This window comes from Phascolarctos cinereus, unplaced genomic scaffold (assembly GCF_003287225.1).
Source record: "Phascolarctos cinereus isolate Bilbo 61053 unplaced genomic scaffold, phaCin_HiC Scaffold_4;HRSCAF=312, whole genome shotgun sequence".
Lineage (NCBI taxonomy): Eukaryota > Metazoa > Chordata > Mammalia > Diprotodontia > Phascolarctidae > Phascolarctos > Phascolarctos cinereus.
Window position 1 is genome coordinate 427286364 of NW_027555847.1, and position 27533 is coordinate 427313896.

At 34.6% G+C, this 27533-nt stretch overlaps 1 pseudogene; it reads left to right on the forward strand.

Annotated features, from left to right (window-relative positions):
* Nucleotides 1-14784: 14784 nt before the first annotated feature.
* Nucleotides 14785-15716, forward strand: LOC110217987 (protein SGT1 homolog pseudogene; annotated as a pseudogene).
* The last annotated feature ends 11817 nt before the right edge of the window (nucleotides 15717-27533 follow it).

Consider the following 27533-nt stretch of genomic DNA (forward strand, 5'->3'; position numbering starts at 1 on the left):
CTTACACTGCTTCTCCCGTGTAATTGCTTATTTGTAGTATTGCAATCCACTCCCTACCAGCCTGAGTACTGGTGCTAAGTACCATGCCTATTGTTAGTTAGGTACTTAATTAATGATTGTTGATTGACTGATTAAAATGCTTATTGATGATACTGTTTCACTGAATGAACATTGATATGAAAAAGATTGTCCTTCATTTTAAGAAAAACCTTGGATTCATTAAAAGAATTTTGTAATTTCTTGAAGGCAATTCTAGCACAAAGAGTTATATAGGTATTCAATACTCATATATCAGTATCTTTATCTATAACAACATTGGTACTGATATCATTATCTATACCATCTATCTACATGTTTATCTATATCAATGTCTATTTATATCTATATCTAATTGATAGCCATGTCTCTCCATCATCTATATATCACTATCTGTCATCTGTAGCTGAATCTGTATCTATATTAATAGCTCTACATATAGATATATTAAATAAAAACTGAAAATAAAATTAACATTTTAAAAACTAGTTTATTTTATGACTTTCAAATTAATCTATTATTTTAACATATTTAATGTTAATGTTGTGAATTAATGCAGAGTATATGATAAATTTACCTTAGGTAATTTTCTAAAAATATGATTTACAGATGAGTTGATGATCCCATTGGTAGACATAGTTTTCATACTGAGTATTGCCTATGTAAATGAAACTCAGGCAGCTAGGTGACATGAAAGAAATTATATTTGGATTTTAGCAGGCATGAGTTAAAAATCTAGTCTCAGACACTTAATAGCTGTGTGACTTAATAGCAAGTCACTTAACCTGTCTCAAATTTCCTCAACTACAAAATACAAGTAATAATAATAATAATAATAATAATAGCACCTACTTTCCAGGATTGTTGTGAGGAGAAAATGAAATAATATTCATAAAGCTCTTTGTAACTCTTAAAACACTATATAAATGCTAGCTACTGTTATTGTTATAGATCAAAACCAAAACAAAATATATCCAGATTAATATATTAACTTTCCTCATAATTTCCACTTACTTTTATGCCATCTCGATATATGATTGCAATTTTTTTTGTGCATGATTATTTATGTTCATAGCTTACAAGTGAAACAATTAACTTATTCAAGCTTTAGATGGAAAAAATAACTTTTTAAATAAAAAATTATGATTATTGATGATACTGTTTCACTGAATGAACATTGATATGAAAAAGATCATCCTTCATTTTAAGAAAAACTTTGGGCTCATTAAAAGAATTTTGTAATTTCTTAAAGGCAATTCTAGCACAAAGAGTTATGTAGATATTCAATACTCATATATCAGTATCTATAACAAAATTGGTATTGGTATCAATATCTATATCATCTATCTATATACATTTATCTATACTGATGTCTATTTATATCTGTATCTAATCTATAGCTATGTCTATATCATCTATGCAGTTAATAACTATGTAATATTTCTTGAGGTAAAAAAATATGTTGAAGATTTTTTCATTTATAGTTAATTGGCTAAATCTTACATGGTGTGCTCCTCAGATTGTAACAGTGTCCATGAATGAAAAGATCTTTTTTGGTAATTCTTTGAAAAAGAAATTAGTCAAATGGATCATTCATTCCACTGAGTTGGACATTTTATTCATTTGAAACAATCGCTTTGGAACAAGGCTATTTTACAACCATCTTATTCATTTTATCCATCTCTGCTACTCGCATTAGTCAACAGAGTTGAATCAATAATATAGGTCCTGTTTTGTGCTTTAAGATGAAAATAACTCATTTCATTAAATTCACACTTATAAATAGTCTATATATATTCCATCTATACAATGAAGTAAAGATCTGTCATTTGTCTGACTTTCCTCATAATATGGGTATGAGTTAACTCAACATGAAGTTGAACCAGTTTTTTTCCAAATTAAAAAAAAAATAGGTTTCAATGTTTTCTCATGATATAGGATAATTCTTGCTTCTTTATTTCACCCCCTCTCCTTACTCCCACTCCAGAATAAAAAAAAATCTTCACTTTACGTTAATATCACTGAAACAAAGACCAATGAACTAGAAAGAATATTGGTACTATATATTATATATATACATTCATATATATATATATATATATATATATATATATATATGTGTGTATGTGTGTATAGGTATATGTCTATCTATATGTGTATAGATATACACACATATGTATATGTGTATGTATACACACGTATGTGTTTTATCCTTAGGCTCCCTCCGTGTGTGTGGGTGTGTGTGTATATACACATATACCTATATATACATACCTACATACATAGATATATACGTGTGTGTATGTCTGTATAGGTGTATGTCTGTATCTATATGTGTATAGATACATATATGTATATGTGTATGTGTGTATGTGTATGTGTGTATGTGTGTGTGTTACCCTTAGGCTCCCTCCCAGCCTCTTCACATTCTGAGCTTTAACACTGCTGAAGCTCTATATTGGACTATATTATACACATATTCATTCTCCATAAAATAATAAAATATGGAAGAACAAAAGGTGAAAATTATGAAGTTATGGAAATAAAATAATTAAATAGAAAAAGAAGACCAAAGCCACACAGTCAGCAAGTGCTAGAGATGAATATGAACCCAAATTCTGTGACACCAAAGCCAGCCACTTTTGCATTCTACAGGCTTCCTCAGACCCCTAAACCACTAATTGTCCACTGTGACATATTTAAGAATATTAGTACTTCCCAGCCTGAAGTGAAATAAAGTACCAACAATACTGTTTATTAATGCACATGATTCCCAGCCTTAGAGAACAGTGATATCATGTGTGTATATTCATGACATCAGCTTATCAAATCATAAAACCACAGCTTGTTAGAACTGGAAGGGACCTTGGAAGTCCAACCCATCACTGAACCAAATTCCTTATTGCAATATTTGACATGTGACAGTCCCACCTTCACTAAAAGACCTCCACATCTAATTATGGAAATTAACTCAATCTAGGCCCTTCTACTTTTTAAGATTTCTAATTATTTGGAAGTTGTTCATTATATAAATCTTTAATCAATATTTCTATAATGTTTACCATTCCTCATTTTTCTATACTCTAGGAATATGAAGAATCATTCTATTCCTTCATGATGGCCCTTGAAATATTTGAAAAGAGCTAGAATATCCTCCAAGATCTCCTCTTCCACACACTAAACATCAATTTTTATAATTTCTCCTTGGTTAGCATGATTTGAAGTCTCCTCATCATCCTGATATATATACATATATATATACATATATATATATATATATATATGTGTGTGTGTGTGTGTGTGTATGTGTGTGTGTGTGTATGACGTCATCTAATTCAAAATAAGTAGAGTGGAACTATCATTTCCCTTGTTTTGCTTCCATTCGTTCATCTGGCAGTATGTCCCATACAGCTTGTCTATAAGTATGCATATCTGGGCAGACATTTCAAATCATCCACACAAGCAGCTCAATTGTAGAGACGCTGACAACAACATGCCTATGAAAACAAAGGACCATTTTTTTTCAATACTAACATTCTACTTGTGAGACTACATGGGAATGAAAATATAGCCAAAAACTGCTTCCAAAGAAGTAAGAATTAGTCTCACACAGAGGCCAAGGGAGAACCACATAGTGGCTATGAACAGATATGAACACAAAATCAATAATGAACTTCAAAGAACAGGAGTAAAAGATAATCAAGAAAATGTATGCTGTGAAGGGAAGATAGGATGGTCACAGTGGAATGTTGGAGCCTGCTCATAACAGCTTATTATAATTTGTTGTTACATTTTCAGGGTGATCATTTATATTTTGTAAATCCAAAAATGCTACAAATTGAGACTTGTGTTATTGTTTTGTTAATTGTCTAAACTTAAGAAGGTGGTGGGAAAGCATCAATAATGCATATTAAATTTGAATGTGTATCCTGTGTACATTTTTTTTCTGGAGAGTTGCTTATGAAACATTTACCAACACACCACTGGTTGGTCACATGGTAAGAAAAAAGATTAACAAGTAGATCAGTCTCCATTACTGTCTTCACAATATTAGGAGATAATGAGAAAACCCTTCAAAGTCTCAGGCTGATTTGCTGTGGCAAACATTTCCAAGGACATAGATAAGAATTGTGCAACATGGGAAATAACGGATGAATTGTGATCTACAACATAGCAAGAATACAAAAATCGATGAGATCAGAGATCCAGTGGAGGATTTGAGTGATGCCATCTAATATTTCCTTAAGTTTTTTTGGATGCCCTGTCACACTTTTACTAGATTCCATACACATATATTTCCATCAATTGGAATGTTAATTTTGTTTGGAAATTCCATTATAACCCTTAAAATATTTGTAAACATGCTGTCATGTCATAAAATAAAACTAGAAGTTGTGAACCAGTGTTATTACGTTTATTTTCAATTACTGTACTCTCAAGCAAATTTTTTTTTGAATATAAGTAATTGTATGTGAATGAGTGACATCAAGAACAAATCAGTGAATTCATAACTATGAATTTATTTGAGCTGGTTGCACACTTCTGCATATAAAGTATGAATGTACATTAAAATGACTATGGGAACCCAGACAATATAGTTATGTGGATTTAAAGTAGTTTCTTCAAGGTCTAATTAATCCTTCAAGGTCCATTTAGATATCCATTCGTGAATCATCTTTCATCAGCTTCTGTCAATGTTAAGTAAAGGTAGGAATATAGTTGCTGTCAATCAAAAACAGCTGAAGTTCATTGTATTGTCTAATTAAGAGAAAAGAGGGGAAAGCCACCCTAAACAATGGAAGTTTCCCTTAAGAAACATGAAATAAACATGTAGCACAATAAACGGGCATGACAGTTCAATATAACAGTTAAGGTCAAGGGATATAGAAAACCAAGCTAAAATGTCTGTCCTCAAGAAGTCTGTCATCTAATTGAAAAGACAGACATAAACATGTGAATAACTTTACAAGTTACATTATGGAATTAATTACAAATACCAATAGAAGAACAGCACAAGTTTTTGTAATGATGTTTCAATGTCTAAAGGATGAAATTCAAACCTTTGGGTCAATATTCAATGACTTTCAGAATCTGAAGCAAAGAAAAAAATAGAAAAGTAGATTGGGACAATATTGTGGAAGGCTTTCAATTACAGGGCAAGGTATTGGAACTCTCTTCAGACAATGAAGAGCCATTTATGGTTTTGTTTTGTTTTTTTCAATCAAGTAATATGATCAGTTGTATCTGAATAACATTACCTAAGGATTAATATTGAGGAAAAATTGTACAGAGATAAGGTGTATGTTTTACATATTTACTTGAGTAAAATTAAATAGATAAACATAGTGAATAGATGGCTAAAATGTCTCCTATAATATATAATAATATACTATTTCTCACAGTATATAAATTGGAATATGCATTATGATACTTTCTCTTAGCAAGGTATTTATTACTCAGATAGCCTATAAAATGCTCTATATATCTTCTTAAATGGCAATAACCACTACAAAAATCCTGTGAATATCTTATTAATATTACAACAGCCATTAGCAATATACAACATATATATTATTAATATGACAATAACTATTAGTTTATTTTAATATTAATAAAAGCATGCAAACATTTTTCAGCAGAATATACACTACTAAAGACACATATACATAGGGCAATGATTTTAATGGTATAATTAAAAGAAGCTAACATTTTACAAACACAGTAAAATACAGTACCATTAAAAATTGGTAGTCTGGGTAAACACACCATTGGCATTACTTGAATATTGATGGAAATGTAAATCAGTTACCAATGTGAAAAATCCTTTGTATATTTATAGGTTAACAGATGCTTGATAGAAAATTTCAGACAGCATTGTGCAAATTAAAACTAGAGTTAATAGGAGGTGAAAAATGGTTCATGTCCCAAAAGAAACAGATATAACTGAATGATAAAACTTATATGGTGAAATATACATAAAAGGGTGATTTTCCATGGATGTATTATACACATTATACTTTTTCTTCAGTAAATTGTATTTCTATGGAAGCTAGGTAGTGCAGTGGATACAGGGTCCCAGATGCAGTCAAGATGACTCATCTTCCTGAGTTAAAATTTGGCTTCAGGCACCTACTAGCTGTGTTACCCGAGAAAGTAATTTAAACCTGTTTCTCTCAGTTTCCTCATCTGTAAAATGAACAAATGAATAGGAGAAGAAAATGGCAAACTACTCCAGTTATCTTTGCCAAGAAAATCCTAAATGGGATCTTGAAGGCTTGGACACAACTGAAAAGACTGAACAACAAAAGTCTTATTTCTAGTCTCTTTTTAGCATTATCATTTCTTTTATATAAATGAATACGTTGTGGACTGTATCACTATTTCTGTTTATAGTCTAACAAGACCTATAAAGGAATAATGTTTGAGGTTTGTCTTTTTTATGTGAGGCAATTGGGGTTCAGTGACTTGCCCAGAGTCATACAGCTATTGAGTATTATGCATCTGAGCTCAAATTTGAACTTGGGTCCTCCTTACTACAAGGCAGGTGCTCTATCCACTGCACCACCTAGTGGCCCTAAGGTTTGTATTTTTTTTTAATAAATTTCTGAAACCTTTCCCACCTTGCTGTTGTTCGATCATTTAATTGTGTCCTACTCTTTGTAACCCAATCGACCATAACAGGCCAGGCCCTTCTATCTTCCATTATCTCGCAAATTCTGTCCAAGCTCATTTTCATTACTTCCATGACACTATCAGTTCATCTGTTCCTTTGTTGTCTCCTTCTCCTTTTGCCTACAATCTTTCCCAACATCCAAGTCTTTTGCAATGAGTCTTGTTTTCTCAAAATGTAGCCAAAGTATTCAAGCTTCAGTATTTGACCTTTCAATTAATAGTCTGAATCAACTTCTTTCTCTATTGACTCACTTGACCTCCTCGTATCCAAGGGATTCTTAAAAGTCTTCTACAGCACCACAATTCAAAAGTGTTGATTCCATGGTGCTCAGCTTTCTTTATAGTCCAACTCTCACAACAAGACATTGCTACTAGAAAAATTATAGTTTTGACTGTATAAACTTTTTCCGGCAAGATGATGTCTCTGCTTTATAGTATGCTGTCCAAATTTGCCATAGTATTACTTCCAAGTAGCGAATGTCTTTTAATTTCTTAGTTGTAGTTGCTGTCTGAAGTGATCTGTGAACCCAAACACATAAAATCTAACACTGCTTCCATTTCTTCTCCCTCTATTTGCCAGGAAAGGATGAGACCAATTCCCCAAATCTAGGTATTTTTATGTTAAGCTTCAAGCCAACTTTTACACTCTCTTCTTTGACTCTTATCAAGAGGCTACTTAATTCTTCACTTTCTGCTATTAAAATGGTATCATCTGCATATCCAAGACTGTTAATATTTCTCCGGGCAACTTTAATGCTGACTTTCAATTCATTCATCCACCTTGGCATTTCTCATGATGTACTCTGCACAATAAGGTGACAATATTCAGACTTGACATATCCCTTTTTTCCAATCTTAAACCAATCAGTTGTTCCATGTTCAATTCTAACTGTTGCTTCTTGGCCCTGGTACAGGTTCCTCAAGAGACTAGTAAGAAAATCTGATACTCCCACACAAAGGAAAAAAGAGACAGGAGAAAGGAGAGGGGAAAAAAGTTTTATTTAGGAAGGGGTTTCATCCTCACCGCACCCTAAGTTTTGATAATAGAGATGGTAAGAACTATTCATGCTATTAAAAAGCTGAATAGTTTTCTAATATTAATGAAATATGTATCTACATAATGTTTTAAATGAAGTGAATTCTCAAAAATAGACAATATTTACATCTAATAAATGTATTCAGAAGTAAAAATCTATTATTCAAAATATAAAATATTCTTCATGACTTCTACCAATAATTGACTACAATATGTTATTTTTGGATTATTATTCTTGATTAGTACTTATTCAATTACATAATCCTCTTTCTTTTTCTACTTGGCATGTTGGATTTATTTTTAATTTTGTCAATGATGGCTAAACTTCTACATGTTTGTATATGTATACATACATATATGTATGTATGTATAAAATCACCTTTTTCTATCAGGTATACAAGGAGAATACAAAGATAAAATGAAACAGTCTGCTAACACGGAGCTTCCATTCTATTAAGGGATACAACATACCCATAAATAAGTACATACAAAGCTGACCCCCAAACAGCAAGGCAGGATTTGCTGAGATTGAGTCTACAATGCAGTTTGCAAAGACTCTTTCACAGTATTACAAAAGTAAGATGACAGAAAAAGAAAAAAAAATATTGAGAGGCTTCTTCAGATCTTCCTCTTGGACTTGTCGGTTTATTAACAATAGTAGCCCCTAAGGAGAATGATAACTTCATGATATCCAAAGAGTGTTCCTTCCTTCTCAGAGTTGACATATATAATACCTAACATTTATATAGCACTTATCATATACCAGGTGCTGTGCTAAGCACCTTACAGTTGTCTCGTTTGATTCTCACAATAGCCCTGGGAAGTAGGTACAAATGTTCCCATTTTGCCGATGTGAAAGTTGAATTAGACATAGGTTAAATGAATTGTCCAAGATAACACAGCTAATAAGGGTCTAAGGTCACACTGGAATTCAAGTCTTCCTGACTCCACATCTGGCTCTCTATTTACTGTGTCATCTAGGTCATTAAGAGAAGGGCTTAGTGCTTTTTCGCTAATCAGCTAAGGAACAATAATCTATGATGACACTAAATATACCCTCCTTCAGAGTTTCCAAGACCAACAAGCATGCATATGTCTTGAATCATGCATTTAACACCATGCAGCCTGGTTAACATGTAGGGACAGAGGTTCCCAAACTTTTTCTGTGTTTCACAGTACCTTTAGGGTATATACATGTGTATATTGCAGTACTTCTAGGCCAAAAGAAATGCCTAAAGCTTCCATTTATAAAGTAGTTAGGCCCAAACAACTTAATTAGTATTCATGTCCTAACAATTTAGTCCCTGTTAGAAAAAAATAATTAATGAAAGTATTATGACACTTAGTAGCAGTAGTAGAAATACTAGTAGCCAAGTCAAGTCAAGTTGCATTTATTAAGTGTCTTACTATGTGCCAGGCACTGTGATAAGCCCTCTGTTACAAAGAAAGGCTAAAAAACATCAAACAAAAAGAAACAAATAAAAACAGTTTTTGCTCTCAAGAGCTCAGAGTCTAAAGGGGCTGACAATATGCCAAGAACTTTGTACGAACAAATATGTACAGGATAAATTGGGGATAATCTCAGAGGGAAGGCACTAAGGTGGAAATTTAGCAGAGAATTGGCAGAAGTCAAGGAAGCAATGAAGCAGAGATGAAAAGAAAGAGAATTGTAGGCATGGGGGGGTAGCAAATGAAAATGTCCAGAATTGGGAAAATTGACTGTCTTGTGATAGGAGCAGCAAGGAGACCAGTGTCACTGGATTGCATAGTACACGGATGGAAAGGGAGTCTCTGTCCTCATCTCTGCTTTAATGTTCTATGCCTGCTGCCTCCTCTTAGCACCAATCTACTTAGTTGTACTTTTCTTATTTTTTAATTAGGGAAGTCCATATGGAGTTTCCTCATCAGGTATTCTCAATTCCAATGAAACTATAGATATGCTCTTCCCTAACAGAAAAAATAAATAAATAAGAACAAAAAAACCAAAAGTTAAGAAGACAAAAAAATTGAAACATTTCCTAACCTTGAGAATCAATATTATTATTATTTTTTAATATGGTTACCATAGTCCCAGTCTCCCATGAGCTGGAATATTGTAAGGTACCTATATTAGGGGCTCTCCATTACCCTAAAAGGATGAAGAGCTGTTTTTATGTTATTCTCTTAAGTCTCTTGTCTCCCTCTTCTTTTAAGCATTCTGAAGACCAGAAACCCTGTTCCATTTAATATCTGATTAGCTTCTACAAAAGGATATTTACTTTGAAGACATATGAAGCACAAATATACAAACATTTTCCCCAACAACACAGGGGACATACACTGCCTCCATTTTGTTGAGAGAGTGAGGATTGTCTTAGATCAGCTCAGTTTCTTTCTAGCATTAAGTACACCAAATGCACATCCAGAAGCTTCCTGAATGGGAATTTCAGAGCCCTTGCTGCTCAGGACATTGATGCAGTGCTGGCTACAATATTTAACCACAGTTTCTGGAAACCTATAATCGCATAGCTTTTGCTACTGGGTCAGATCAGACACTCCACTCCCTCCCTGCACATAAAACAGAGAAGAAGAAACAAAAAGGCTGGAGTTTCAGGTCAGTTACTCTGGGCTCTATGGCCTCGCAGGAGGGAAATGATCATTTCCACATTCACAGTCAAATGTTGAAAAAGTAATAGCTGATGTTCAGACTATTTAAAAATAACAACAGATGTGGCTCTGTAGCCAACGGAAAAAAGACTGCTCTAAACCATATGGTAGGGCAGCACAAAATGTCTGTGCATGCTTCAGTCATCCAGTCTCACAGAAGAGGTTTCAGATGACACCATAATAAGTGGTCTAGTCATGTGTCAAACCCCCTTTACACTCTTATTGAGGACGTAGGACATATTTGTAATAAGATAAGCACACAAGACAGCATATGTTTGGTGCTAAATAACAGTTACAGAGAATACATTTTGAAGGATAACATAATTCTCCTGAGATAGTGAACTTAATCAGCTCCCATGAAGCTTGGCCCTGTGCTCAACCCTCCTGCCCTGGAAGAGATACTTAATTTGGTTATTGGTTTTAGTTGGTTGCATTTCTATAGAAACAGCCCAGAAGTGAAATAAGGACTGGCTAACCTTTATCATTCTCTTTCTAATTGGTATCCTGCGGCTCTCCAAAATAGATTTTATGTAATTTACAGTGATTCTGCTATTAGAATATTGGAACAGGCAGAGTGTGCAGTATCTCAAACAGTAATCTTCCATTACCAAATATATCCCTAATGTGAAAGAAATGCGTTGGAGCAATCTTCCAAGTGCTATCAGCTACTGATGATTAATTGAAAGTATCTTTTGATTCATGTTTCTGTTTTCCCCATACATGGAACATTAGAGGATAACATTCTCCACTATCTGAACTGACATTGCAATCAAAGACTTTCTTTTTTGCTTTTTACATCTTTATTCCTTCCCATTTTACACTGACTCCTGATTTAGAACTTGCAAAATTCCATTTCTTATAATGCTTGGCCCAAGCATTCCTGTCTCTTAAATAGAGATCCATCACATTCCATAAGCTCCACTCAGAAATTATAATACTATAATTTTACATGTCATTTCCTCTATTATTTGGCAATACATCCTTTATTTAAGTTACCTTACTTTTCACATACTCATATTTATGGCATGTAACTTTCACGTGTAAGACAAATTTTTTAAATTGTTGTCTTTCAAACTCTGGAAATAGACATTAAGTAATGCAATACTAGGTAGACCTGGAGATCAAATATTTTAAAGATCAAAATGTCTAAAAGTATTCTTGGGGCCAATTTTTCACAACAAAGAATGAATTGTATGATTATTGGCTGATTTGTAGAAACCACATTGATGCCAAAATGTAGTCTTGTCACTAATTCTCTTGTAGATGACATGTAGCCATTTTTATTCTGAGGCAGCTAGGTAGAACAGTGGATAGAGTGTTGGGCCTGGAATCAGAAACTCTTGAGTTTAAATTTAGCCTCAGTCATTTACTAGCTGTGTGATCCTGGGCAAATAACATAACCTCTATCTGTCTCAGTTTTCTCAATTATAAAATAAGGATAATAATAGCACCTGTCTTCCATAGTGATAGCCTAACAACTCCAGCATTGTTATGAACATCAAATGAGATAAATATTTGCAACATGCTTAGCACAGTTCTTGGAACATATTAGATACTTACTGCTTCTTTCTTCCATTTCTTCCATAACTTTAATTTGTCAAATAATAACTATTTCTCTGCTTACATTTAGATCATGTCAATTTGGTTTTGCTTTTCACTTATTTTTTAATTTATTATTATTATTATTATTATTATTATTATTATTATTATTATTTTAGCCAATTGGGATTAAGTGACTTGCCCAGGGTCACACAGTGTCAAGTGTTTTGTCTGAGGCTGGATTTGAACTCAGGTCTTCCTGACTTCAGGGCTGGTGCTCTATCCACTGTGCCACCTAGTTGCTGCAGATCATGTCAATTTGGACAGAGGGATAAAGGTAGTCCAAGAAACAAGAATAACACTGAGAATAAAATTCTTGAGATAGGGATAAACAGGATTGATTCAGGCAATAATAAGTAGATCAATTTGCCTGGAATACCGATTTTGTGAAAGGAATTGATTCAATTTCCTCAGACTTGCCTTACCTATTCTGTGGGTAAGAATACAACAACAGAAAAAGTCAGAGCAAATGGCTAAGCCAAATAAACCCTGGATTTTCATTCTTATTTGTCTTAGGATTTTTATACTCATAGCAGTTTGGGAATTTCTTACCCCACAATGATGTTTTTATAAAGTGCACTTGAATAACTTATTCACTTAAAAAACATACAGCAACAAAATGAAGCACCCTTAGAGTGGCAATTGTCTACTCATACCAGCCTGCAACCTTAATTGACATCTAATTCCTGCATTTACATGTGTACATGTATATTCTAAAATTAAGATGAAAGGTTGGGACCCAAGGGCAGCTATGTCACAGTTAAATGCATATATCCTCTCTGCTTTCTTCATTTTAATATTACTAACATGTAAGTAAGTGCTCTTAATGGATGATTAACCTAAAAGGAATATGCACATTTGGAGATTAGGTTCAAAAGTTAGGTTAGAACAAGTTAGTCAGACAGCATTATGTGGTATGCTTGGTACACTGGAAGACACAAAGAATGATAAAAATAGTACTCACTCTCCAAAGATAGCAATAATTAAAAATATTCAAGATGCATACAGCATAGATAGGAGGTAATTTCAGGTGGGAATGCACTAGCAGTTGTTAAGGGGACAGAAAGGAGGTGCTCACAAAGGCCTCCTCACTTGAATGCAAGTCAAATTAATATTTTGGATAGGTAGTGGTATGATACAATAATTTGATTTATTAAGGAGACTTACCTGGTGACAGGCAAAAGAGAAATAATAATTTTAAAGGTCAATGTTATGTATATGAAGGGATTATGTACTTCCCAAACAGAGGTTAGATTGGAGGTGAAACTGAAATCACAGAAACTCTTCCTCCTTTACTTCCCAAAGCCATTTCAGGAGTCCTCCAAGTCCATAATTAAATTTAAGCTTCTTAATCTTGGACAGAGGAAAGTCTCAGATTTCTTTTTAACTTTCTACTTTAAAGATCCTATAACTAGCAAAAAATAATGCTGCATAAATGGCTCCAACTGTGCTTTCTACCCATTGCTGTTGTTTGTCCTTCCTTCTTGAATAAGATCATGACATCAGGGAGGTGATGCCACGGCATGCAAGTGAATTGGATTTAAGTGAGGGGAAGGCTGCACAAAGGCACCACCTTCACTTTCTCCTCTGGAGACATCTTGGTTCAGTGGCTAGATGTAGATCAAGTTGCCTGGAGATGACTCTGTAATCACCAGGAGACCTCGGCCTTTTTAAGGTAAGGTCTTCAAAAGATCTCAGTTTTACTGAGGCTACCCCCATTCAGTGATTAAGACTAGGTAAGAAATGAGCACCCACTAGCTAGAGAGATTCTCTAACAATGGACTAGTGACTAGGATTCCAGCCCAGAACTAGGAAGAAAAAACTTACTAAGCAGCATGTCTTTCTCAAGAAAAAAAACTACCAGAACTTTCTTTGCACACTAAAGCCATGAAGAAGGGATGCAAAGACAAGCATATGTTTGGTTCAACTACAGATATTTGTGAAAAATAAAACTTAGGCAGTAAAAAATAGAACTTAAAACAAATAATAGCTGAAGGAATTCAGAAGCATTACTCAGCTGATGGAAGAAAATGGGAGGGAAATAAGGTCAGTCACATTCCCTGCAACAACATATCTGTTTTTACCAAACCCCAGACACATGGTTAAGGAGTTAAAATTATAAGAAAAAAGAGTTCTATGTCTTTCCTCTTGGAGTCTGCTTTCAATTCACCTGTGAACCTGGGAGAAAAAACATTTTAGCTATTTTTTTTGTAGTGCCGCTGCTTTTTTTTTTTACTGTTTCTCAACCACATTTCATACTCAAACTTACTTCCTCCATTTATGTAGAAGGAAACTATATCTACCTATTATCTTTTTTCTAAACTTTTTTCCTTGGGTCTTTTTTAAGTTTCACTCCTACTTCAATACCATACCAAATTTAATTACCTTGGGAAATAAGCAAAATCTCAAAATCCCAGAGTTTTATTTTTGATCTATATTAGCCTAGGCCAATTCTCTAGGCCAAATCTAGGCAGACAGAATCCAACAACATTCTACCTACCCACCACACCTCCACCATTACTATTTCCCTTCCCAGGAATCTTTCATATGGATCCATTAAATGCCTAATTTTGGGTGTCTGCAGCTCACCTAAATAAATGGCTTTAAGACATGGGATATCAAAAAGATGTGGTAGTTTTGTTCAAGGCTGAATAGATCCCACCTTGACCAAGAATATGTTAAGGGCTTTATCATTATGGATTATGAAAAAGAAAGGAGCACCAAGTATGGTGGCGGCAGGACCCGCATAGGCGTCAGGGTTGTTCCCACCCCTGTCAGACAGGCAGATAGACGAGGACCCCCAGGGGGCCGCCGAGGCACTGACAAGAGCACTGGAAGAGAAACCAGATGATGCAGAATATTAAAGCCAAAGAGCTTATGCCCACATTCTTCTGATGAATTACTATGAAGTCATTATAGATGCAAAGAAGTCTCTTGGACTCAACCCAAATAATTCCACAGCTCTGCTGAGGAAAGGGATAGGTGAATACCATGAAAAAACTATGCTGAGGCTCTAGAGAGTTTCACAGAAGGACATAAATTAGATGATATAGATAATACTTTCAACATCTGGATTAAAAGATGTCAAGAAACTAAAAATAAAGTAGTCTCAGAACCTGGAATGCAAACCCAGCAACCAAAAATCAAGTATGACTGGTACCAAACAGAATCTCAAGTAATCATTACACTTAAGATCAAGAATGTTCAGAAGAATAACTTAAACGTGGTGTTTTCAGAAAATGAGTTGTCTGCAGTGATGAAACTTCCATCTGGAGAGGACTATAGTTCAAAGCTTTCACTTATTCATCCTATAGTACCTGAGCAGAGTACCTTTAAAATACTTTCAACAAAGATTGAAATAAAAATGAAAAAGTCAGAGGCTGTAAGATGGGAGAAGATGGAAGGACAAAGAGATGTATCCAAACCCAAACAATTCACACCAGATTCAAAACACATCTATCCATCATCCTCTCATTATATAAGGAATTGGGACAAATTAGTTTGTGAGATCAAGGAAGAAGAAAAGAATGAAAAGTTAGAAGGAGAGGCAGCTTTACACAAATTGCTTCAACAGATCTATTCAGATGGTTCTGATGAAGTGAAACGTGCCATGAACAAGTCATTTATGGAGTCTGGAGGCACAGTTCTGAGTACCAACTGGTCTGATGTAGGTAAAAGGAAAGTTGATGTTAATCCTTCTGATGACGTGGAATGGAAAAAGTTCTGAATAAATCAGTTTTCTGTAAATGCAAAAAAAAGGCATCAAGTACCATTTGTGTCAATATCTGAGACCAAGGAATTATTGATGTGATCCATGTAATGTTTAGTAGGGAATAGAGAATGAGCATTAGAGTCAGGAAGACCAAAGACCTACCTCTAACACATATTGGTTGTACAACTATGGGCAAGTCATTTAACTTCTCATTGCCTCAAAGGTTTGTTGATTTGCATTATTGAGTAAAGTTGCCACGTCAGGAGTCCTCACATTGACCAAAATCAGAAGTATAGATTCTTATTCCCATCTCCCTACTCCTAGCATTTGAGAGAGAGAGAGAGAGAGAGAGAGAGAGAGAGAGAGAGAGAGAGAGGGGCAGAGAGACAGAGAGAGAGCATTATTACTATAACTTCATAGATAGCCTCTTTGCCTCTAGTTTCTTACCACTTATCAGTGCTATATACAGTTGGAAGAATAAACCCTCCTTTTCTCCATTATTGTCATGTTACTACATGATGAAATAATATATTCTATTATGTCAAATCCAACTCCTCAGCCTAGTAGACTTTCTTTCTATCACCAATACTCACAAATATTTTTAATTTGAATCCTGCTTCAGACACCTAGTATCTTTCTTTTTTTTGCTTTTATCTTTCTTTTTTGTTTAATTAATTTACTTTGAATTATCAACAATCATTTCCACAAGCTTTTGATTTTTAAATTTTTCTCCCCCACCTTCCCCAGCTATCTTTCTTACTCTAGAGAATTTATTATATCTCTCTCAGCTTTAATGTCCACAACCTCAAAATGGAAATATAATGACATTATTACATATATGATGACATATATTATAAATTATATATATGTATGAAATGTATATATTATAAATATAATGGCATATTATATATATACATATGTATATACATCACAGGGTTGCTGTCAGAATCAAAAGAGATAATAAAAGCAAAACATTTTGCAAACCTTAAAGCCCCATATAAAAGATTATTATTATTATTAATTTCTCATTCATTTCTAATATGCTTCTTTCATTGTAGCCTAACTTATCAGTTTAGGACCTGTTTTTCTCCAGTTGTTCCCATGACTTTTCACATCAGTTTTTCATATACAATCCAATTATTTTTGTAATCTATAAAGTCATATATTTTTACCACCTCTAAAGTCCAATTCAGAAAATGCTCTTTTATCTCCCATACCTAGTACTTACAAGCTTACATTGCATTGACTTACAATATATTGTGTTTTCTAAGTTATTACATTGTAGCATTCTTAAGCTATTTCAACTATGCTAAGGAATAGGTTTTTCAATTATTGAATGTTTCTTTAACGCATCCAGAAGTTTATCATCATTTGAATATTACTGTCTCATACTTAAGAGGCAGCAAAGATTCATAGGAGCTGTCCATAGGTGAGTTAAATTGGTAAAACCAGAGACAGGCTAGCCAACCCCTTATACTTGGGCTTAAGTATTCAAAAGCATACTCTGCTCAAAGAGTGAGAACTCATTGCAAGAGGCAATGTGATGGAGCTCATAACATTCTCTTCCCCGGTCACTATATAGTTCTTGTGTCTTCTGCATTTTTGGCCTCAGACTACAGATTCTGCCAGCCACTAATCTGTTGACCCCTTGTTGACTTACTTCATTACTGCATGATATACACCACACATCCTTTGCCTCTAGCTTTCCAAGCCTCAGTTTCTGACTATTGATAAGAGATTCATTTTCTCTCCTTAAACCCCATCCCTCTCTCACTCTGACATATTTTTTGCTTATTTAACTCATTTAATTGCTCTTGGACTTTTTATTTTTTGGACTCTTTTAAATCACTTGGATTTTGTTCTTATCCATTAATTTACCTCTCAACCTTATGAACTCAGCTTGTCTTATTGATGACTTCCTTTTACCACCTGATACATGTTTCCATGGTAGCAAATTCCTCAAGATCCCTGTGTAGGCTATGGAAAACATCCTTTCTGGTCTTATCCCTATCTATAGCCATTCTATCTGGCCCTCTCCTTGTATCTGGGAAGGGGAAAGACTATGAGGCCCACCCCTACCATGAGAAAGCTATTTCTTTATAAGTTGTCTGTTTTTAGTGACTGCATCTCTAATTACTTAAATGATGACTTTATCACTTATGTCAAGAGGGTACATGCAAAGACAGGGACAGGAGAAACAGGACATCTGCTCCTCCTCTATATTCAAGTATTCAATATGTCCTTGCTGCATAAAGGTGACCTGCTTATACAGTAGGTTGCTCTCAAGTGAAACAAATAACTTGAAGCATGGCAAATTGTACATTTTAACTATCATTTGAATAATCTCTTACTTCAGCAGTTTTCATCAGTCTTTGAGGTGAACTAAATTATCAGATCAACACTTCATTTTTTGTTTCCAGATAGTCCTACTGTTGTGGGTTGGTGGCCGTTCTGCAACTTTTATTCTCAGAGGGTTTCCTGGGATTCTAGGACTTTAAATGATTTGACCAGAGTAAAAAAAATCTGGTATGTGTTAGAAGCAAGACCTGAACCCAAGAGTTCCTGAATCTAAGGCCGAATGTTTGTTCTTTTGCTACTCTGCATCATAGAATTAATCCTGTTGGCCCATTGGACACAAACTTAGACCCTACAAAAAAATTTTGTCATTTTTATTTTTGTTTTTCTGTTGCATTTATTTATACTGTTTAGAGTTTCTTTCTTAAACAATCTTAAAACTTTAACATTTCTATGGCTTTAGTGATTTATTTATTCAATATTTTTGATGATTTGCTTCTGTCATCATGTAGCTACTTCAAGTTTATAATCAAATAGCCATCTCCATTCATCTGCTCATGTGCTTTGCCTCTCCACTGAAACCACATTTCCATTTTCTGCAATAATTAGGAACACCACATAAAAAGGACCATTAGTATCTTTATTATGTGCTAGCATAAGATAATGATTCTACTAGTAATTAGTAGAAACTTATTTTTACATGATGTGAGAGATTTTCATCTTTCTCTCTTTTAACTCTTAGGTTAGACCTCTAGATAATTGTGCAGGATTCTATAATTATCTTGTGTATTTGTAGTAGTCTTGATGGTTAATCAGTCTAATTTGTGAAAAAGTTACTTTGATGAGTCTATAATTTCATTATTGTGATCATTCTCTGCTGATACAGATTGAAATGCATACCATGCCTTCCAATTGTGTGCAATCCTTATCCCTGTATTTCCATAAATTCTCCATTTAGTGCCACCAACATATTGAAAAACTTCATCTGGTTGCTTTTATGTAGCAACACTAATGTTGTTTCCCTTTCCTATTCTTAATATATCAGAGACCAGAAACCTTCTTCAATCATACATTTCCCAAAATTTCTTTAATTTTTGCCACTTAGGTTTTATGTTATAGGGGACTGTAGGTAACCAGTCCTCATCCCTGCCAACGTGGGCCAGGTGCCAAGCTGGGTGGCCATGCCCAAGGTGGTACAGGAAGAAGCTTGCCCAGAGTTGCTGCTGCCACCCACAGGCTCTGGCAGGAATCCTGACTCTGCTATAATACTGAACATAAGCAGAGTGGCCCAATGAACTGTGGTGATGACAAAATAAAATGATTATCTTTGATAATCTCTATAGCCTTCTTTCACCATTCCATTTTATTTTTATTACATTCTCAATATTCTAGCATTTATTTTTCCCCATCTACCTCCTCAAAAAATAAATTTAAAGAATTCCTCATAATACATTGCAAGATTCAAGACATATACCCATATTGGCTACATCCAGAAATGTGTGACTAATTTTTAGTTCATCACGTCTCTGTTATGTAGTGGGTAGCATTCTTCATCATAAGTCCACTAGAATCACAGTTGCTTATTGTGTTGATCAGAGTTCCTAAATTCATTCAAAACTATTTGTTTGTATAATATTGATATTAGAGTAGCAATTGATTCTCCTGTTTCTGCTCATTTCCTTCTATCAATTCATACATATCTTCCCAGGTTTCTCTGAAAGAGTCTCTTTACTTTTATGTTTTTGTTTTGTTTTTGGCTAGGCAATGGGGTTAAGTGACTTGCCCAGGGTCACACAGCTAGTAAGTGTTATGTGTCTGAGGTCACATTTGAACTCAGGTCCTCCTGAATGCAGGGCCAGTGCTGTGTCCACTGCGCCACCTAGCTGCCCCAAGTCTCTTTATTTTTAAAAGCACAAGAGTATTCCCATTCATATGCCATCATTTCTTCAGTCATTCACCAAATGAAGGGCATTGCCTTGATTTCTAGTTCTTTGTTGTTACAAAAGAGCTGCTATAAATATTTTTGTACATATAAGATCTTTTTCTCTTTCTTTATTTGTTTTTCAGCTTGGCTGAACCAATTCACGGCTCTACCACCAATGCATCAACATGCCTGTTTTCCTTTGACCCTTTTTATTTATGTCAGCTGCAACGCAGATCTATTATAGCTATATTAGTTTACATTCAGGCATTTTCCTGACTTCATCTTTTGTTCTAATGCTACTTTGTCACATTAGGCACTGAGATAGTAAAATTTAACTATGATCAATTCCCAGTTACCACTGATGAAAATAGATCCATTGTCAATTGCTCTGTTACAGTTGTAGAAAGTAGGAAAAAAATTAAGAACCCAATTATCACTCAATTCTTTGACTATCTACAAACCCTAACTCAACTTTCAGTACTCTAGATGTGAGATTTTTGCATAATGAACAGCAATTTGACATAGCACGGGCAAAGATTCAAATACATATTGACATAATTGTTATAAAAGAAATGAAAAAACACAAAGCTGTAGCTGAATGAAAATATGGCTGACAGGATTTATTTGAAAAGGCAAGTAACAGAATTTGAGAAATTGGTACATCATGTGCCCAAAGGCAACATTTAGCATCATCTCTAGGGACACTAAGTCATCTCACTCTGCAGCACTAAGATGAACATAAACAAACATGAAGATAATTGCAACTTATGTACTAACATCTGTTTCATAGGATGGAGAAATTAAGAAATTTTATGAAGAGCATGACAAGATTCTTCAAATGAAGTTGAGATCTACTTTCATATTTCCGGCTCACTGACATTAATGCTATGATGAGAACAATGAAAACATTAAAAGCGGGGGGAAATATATGTCTTAAAATATACTATACAAAAAAAGAAATGAAAGGGCCCACTTACAGACTTGTCAAAAACCTCATGCCTATGGATCATGAATATATTATTTAAGCAAACTCAGGAGATGCTAAATGTGGAAAACACTGAACAACATCATGAAATTGAAGTTTATTGTATTGTAACAAACTGGAAATAATATTTTGGACAATATTTATTTGACCACTTGGAGTAAATGTCAAGGTCAATGCTAAATGGAAGGAAAGGATAAAGATGAGAATGTACTGTCTGTTATTAAAGTAAATTCATTCCTGTTCAAATCAATAGTCAATTAAAATGGGAATTATAGAAAAGCAAAGATGTTAACATTATGATTATTCCTTTCAGGCATTTAAACTGCAAATCAGTCATTGGAACAATGACATTGAAGAAACCCAGAAGCCATTTACTTCAGTCAACAAGTACTTAATCTCTTTGTCAGTCAGAATTTTTTTTAAAAAAGTAGACAGAGGTAACTCTGGTTTAGAAAAAAGTTCAATTTTTTAAAATGTTGTAGGAAAGTGACTAAGCAATGAAAAAAAAGGTGAAGGGAAAAGGAGCCTATGGTGAATTTACCACGAACTCTAATTAGGCTAGATCATCCTGTGATCACTTGTAGATAAAGCCCGCAAAAGTCATTGTTTCTTTCAATATGATTGGCAAGTTCAAAAGAAACAGAAATACTTAAAACAGATCTTTCAGCTTGAATTATTTACCTTTGGCATCTACGTCCTTTCTAAAAAAATTATCTAGTCTAGCTTGGCCTTATTCAATATTTACACATATTTAGAAGAAACAACTTAATTATGGTTTGAGTTTTTAAAAATTGGTTTTTTTAATAGACAGCCAGTATTTACAAAGGCACGTTGTATTGTTTGATGGCAAACTGGATGCCTTCTTCTGGTGATGTTAGTCTTTAGTGTTAAATAGTATGCCAGAGATAAGAAAAGTGGGATTCTAGATAGGTGCCTATATTAAAAATGAAACAAAGATTTTTTAGGATGCCTCCTTATATCAATTTGAAGCATGTATTTTGATGTATCATTTTTATTGATAGAAATATTCTTGTTTTATATATAATATATACACATAATGTATGTATGCATGATATATGTGTGGGTGTATTTGTATGTATGTGTATATTTGTATACATTACATATATACATATATATAGCATGTTACATGTTTCTTCACATTTCCTCCTTTTTTGGGGGGAGGGAGGAAGCAAGGCCTTAGAACTTAACACCATTAAAATATAACCATTCTTCTGTTAAATTTAACTGAAAATTCCATAATTTTGCAATTTTGTTGCTTTTATTTGTTAAAGATTTTTATAATGATGACAATTTTTATGAAACATATTTCTTCTGTCAGATCCACTATTTTAAAAATTGATGCATAAATGTGGAAGCTAATATATAAAAGAGAAATGTCTATGTTTATAAAGTCAGAGCAATATTGGGCCACCCTCCTATTAAGTTTATTGTTATAATAGCTCACCATTGTACTTACTTGGATAAGGCAGAGATTGCAAATTGCTAACAGTATATAAGGATGACTGTATTTTCTATATATATGCATATTTGTTTCTTTATATCAGGATTTATTAGATGAGAAGTCTTGACATACCTGTTTCTCAGGAGGAAGCTGGACCTATACAGTGGCAGAAATGAACAGTGAACAATTCATCAATTATCCAGGTGTTTCCAAACAGCCATCTGTTACATGTCATTAAAACTTTACATCTATCTGATTAATAGTTGTTATGGTTTGCATTCATTTTTATTCATCACCTGGCTGTTACAGAGTTTTGAAGATACAGCCAGAATTCCAGACAGGGTGTATGTTGTACAGACTAATGAAGAAACATCCATAGAAAATTTTCCATAAGCAAATATGATGACAGATCTATTTAAAGGCAGCAGCATCATCATTAGGCAATTGATTATAGCTGATGTGTGACATACTTAAATTTCTAAAAATTTGGTTAAATTTAAATTCTCTTTATTATTTTTAGTAACATATCTTCAGATCAAACAACAATTCCCACCAGAAAAATTTTCCTGGTACAATGTATTAAAATATTTCGATAAGGAAGTAAAAGATGGAGTACAGCCCTTTGGTGTGCTGAGGGTTCTGTACCAGCAGTGTCTTTGAGACTTGAGGTCATAAGAATTATCATGGTGAATAAAATCCATGATCCCTCCAGTTCAGTTATCTGTCTAGGGCAATGGCATTAAGACTGTAGTGTAGGCGAGCATGATGATCTTCCTTCAGGCCAAAACTGTAATACGTATAAATATTTCAAAAAACATTAATATTATGAAAGTCACAGATCCAATAGCAGTTCATACTGGATGACTTCTAAACCCCTTTCCACTTTAAGATAATAGACTGACCTTATTTCATTTAAATATCCTTTAGGCATCTACCATGAATATATATAATCCTATTTGACGTTATTTAAATATTTTTGGGGTGCTGAGCCTCATAAGTTTACTATTCATTATATAAAGTAGCAGAGTTTATTCCCAAAGGTAATTCTAAAAGTAACAAATCTAGCATACCTAACCCAAAAAATCTTTCAGCATGAGCCTGTTGTGTAGCAGTTTACAAAACTCAGTTATTTAACTTTTTCTAACCTATTTCTCCAAGCTTTGTGTTATTTGCAAATTTCATGAACCTTGTCTTTCATGCTATTATGTAAACAACTGGCTGAAAAAGCAAAAAAAAAAAAGACAACTTCAGACATCAAACAATTTACAACTACTTTTTGATTTTAATCATGAAACAAAATCACCTAAATGCACTATTAGCTAATTCACAGTTCAATTCTGATTCAATATGAACATTTTTACAAATATATTGATAAATTAATTAAATTATATCTGCAACATTGAACCAATCAGAAAAGATGTGTCAAGAACCTGCTATGGTAAATTCTATTCCAGGAGTTGTGTTTGGTGGTTGGGCTATAAAGACAAAAGTAAAATATTCCATACCCTCAATAATTTTAGAGTGTAGCTAAAGGAAACAATATATACTCAGTATAGTTAACGAGGCTGTGCTGGTAAGGTTTAACAAATGGCTCACCAGAAAAAACAAACAATGTGTGCATGATACTTAAATTTTAATATACCAATTTACAGTAATCTTGTCAAAAAGAAAGGAAGGAAGGAAGGAAGGAAGGAAGGAAGGAAGGAAGGAAGGAAAGGAAGGAAGAAGGAAGGAAGGAAGGAAAGAAGGAAGGAAGGAAAGAAGGAAGGAAGGAAAGAAGGAAGGAAGGAAGGAAGGAAGGAAAGAAGGAAAGAAAAATAAGAAAAAAAAGAAGGAAGGAAGGAGAAAGAAGAAAGAAAGAAGCAAAGAAAGAGAAAGAAAGAAAGGAAGGAAAAAAGGAGATTAGTTTGGCCTGACCTTTTCTTGATGAAGTCATGTTGATTTTTTGGAACCACTGCTTCCTTTTCTAGATTCCTTTGAAAACTTCCTAGAATGTGGTTATTGTTGTTATCTCTTTTCCTGTTTAAATTTCATAGCATTATATAGTTATAGACTTAGAAATGAATGGTTGCTCAGGGATCATCCAGTTTAATTCACTCACTTTTGAGATAAAGCAACTGAAGGCCAGGAAGATGAAGTAGCTTGTTCAAGGTCAACCTAGCCTCAAGTATCAGATCGAAAATGTGAAAGCAGATCCTTTGAGTCAGAGCCAAGAATTTCTTTGAAAGAAAACAAAAGCAAAAATATGTCTTCTTTCCATTGCCCATTATCAACTTCAATCTATACTACGCACCAATCTTAACTCTTATTTAATCCTTCTTTATTTTCCAAAATAGCTACTATAACTCACTTTGTTGTCCTACCTGTTCTTGATGGTGTCATCTTGTTTTGACTTTTGGCACAGTGGATGGACTCCAAGCCTGGAGTCACTAAGATCCAAGTTCAAATTCAGCCTCAGATACTTACCAGCTGTGTGACCCTAGGGAAATCACTTAAACCTCTGTTTGCCTCAATTTTCTCATTCATAAAATGGGGATAATAGTAGCATTTACCTCCCAGAATTGTTATAAGGATCAAAGAGACAATAATTGTAAAATATCACAGTTCCTGGCAAATAGTGTGATATACATACAAAAATACATATGTATGTATATGTATGTATCTAAATGTGTGTTTGTATATGTGTGTGTATACTCACGTATATGTATATATGTGTATATATACATATATATACATATGTGTGTGTATACTCACGTATATGTATATATGTATATATGTGTATATATACATATATATACACATATATATACATATATATATATATATATGTACACACACACACATATGTTAGCTATTATTAATTTTGAGACTATTCTTACCAGATAGTGCCACATTGGGGTTTGCTAACTCTTTGGCTATTATTTATGCATGTATGTACGTATTTATGTATCTTTATATGTACATATGTGTGTGGGTGTATATATGTAGATGATTTGGGAGTGGACACTGTGATTTATGCTGATATGGGTGGTAATGACCCGAGAAATATCTCTGTGGGTTTCCACAATATTGGACAAATGAGTACACATTTTGTTTTCTTTGGTCCTACTCTCAGGGGACAAGGTATGTTACAACAATGGTGTCAAACTCAAATAGAAATGTGGCCACTAAACCCTATATAAGAATATCTGAAGGCAACATATAGGAAACTACATATTAACATTATCTGTGTTCTATTATTTTATTTATTTTGTTAAATATTTCCCAATTGCCCGTTAAGCTGGTTTGGGCCACACAATTTTGCCGGCAGTAATGCTGCCCCTAGGCCACATTTGACACCTCTGTGCTCCCTACCCCAGGAATCTCTAGTACCTTTAGGGGTTTGGGAGTTGGGGGGGTTGGATCTCTTTTTACTGACATTGGTTAGAGTCCACACCACTTATGTTCTCCACACTGTAAGGCTCCCTTTAATATCACCTAAATTTCATGTAACCACTTACATAGAACTCACTTTTACAGAGGAATATTTGTTTCTAATGTATGGCACATCTTAGTATGTACCAAAACTGCTTCATTCTCTTCCTGTTTGGCAAAAAAAAAAAAATGTTTTCCCTAGCAAATACTCAGAGGTTCATTTTTAACACACTGATGGGGGGCCCAAGCCAAGATCTTAGCCCCTTGACCCAAAGGGAATCTGGCTCCCATTTGTTTACAGTCCCCAGCCCCTCATCTCCCTCTAAAAGCCTTAGCCTACCTTTTAATCTTACTCAGATGTGCCTTTGCCCTAAAAAGAATCTGGCTCCCTTTGGTCTATGGACCCCAGGAAGCCCTTACTCCGGTCTCAAACAGTTCCTTATGGACTTCCCTGCTCGACTCCCCTTATCTCCCTTTGAAAGCCCTAGCCATGTTATGCGATGCCTTTCAAACCTCTCCCTTCCAGCCCCCTTCTCTGGCCACCCAAAGTTACTTCAGTGTATAAAAAATCCACCCTGGCCCTCATTCAGACGCTGAGAATCTCATGCCCGAAAGGCTGAGACTTTCTCATGCCTGCTAGTCCTTACAGTCACCTGTCCTAAGTGTTTTATCACTAATAAACTTTTCCTCTGGCTGGAAGAAGATTTGAGGTGAATTCATTCAAGTAGGGCCTGGCGTTGCAATTGCAGGGGTTCCAAGCAACACCCCCAAACCTCTAGACCTCTTCAACACTACCTATATCTCCAATTGAGAACATTCCTCTGTAATCTTGGGGAAGCATAAGCATAGCCTTAGGCACTTAAGAGTGGGCAGGTCACTTAACTTCTATGAACCTCAGTTTCTTCATCAGTAAAATGGGTAGCATGATAACCATACCTCATGGTGATGACAAAACATGAGAAAATGAGAAAACCTGTAAAGTGCTTTACAAACCTCTGAGCACCATATTGATACTAGCTGTACCAATGTCTCACTTCAGTGCCATGCAGGAAAGAGTCTCAAAAAAGCATTACATGATCTTAGAGTCCTACATGCACACATGAAAATCACAATTATCCCCAAATACCAAGTTCAGCATATTCAACACATAATGAACATTTTACAAAGTTTTCCAAAGATTATGTCTTGCTTAGCACCCAACAACTGCTTTACTTCTTGTTCACAGGGCCTTTCTCAACCTACAAGCTAAACAACATGTAAAGGCAAAGACAGTCTCTTGTCTCATGAAATCATGCTCTATGCTGAGATTTCCTAACTACACAGAGCTCTCTCTGCAGGGATATTACCCCTTCTCTCAAGCAAGAAAATTGTCCAGGGGTGAAAACTTCCAGAACTCAATGCATGGGGCCATGTGTTTTGAGATCAGGACAAAATTTTCCAGTTTCCCTTTCTACTTAGGGTATATCAAGATTAAGAGTCCTGGACTATAGGCAACCCCCTTAGAGGTGCGGGTAAATTTCCTCTTGGTCTTTATTCCAAAGGACACCCAAAGTTTCTCCTCAATGGACCCCTGCTCCTGAAATGGAAAGTCAAGTGGAACTGCAGAATTAGAAGACAAGTAAGCTCTTTCTAGGCCCAGAAAAAACCTCACTCTAAGTTGCAGGACATAATGCTCTCACAATAAGTCAAGCAGTCTATGTTTATTTCTGCTAGGCAGCAGCATTTTAGTAACACAAACTTTATATTTCTCAT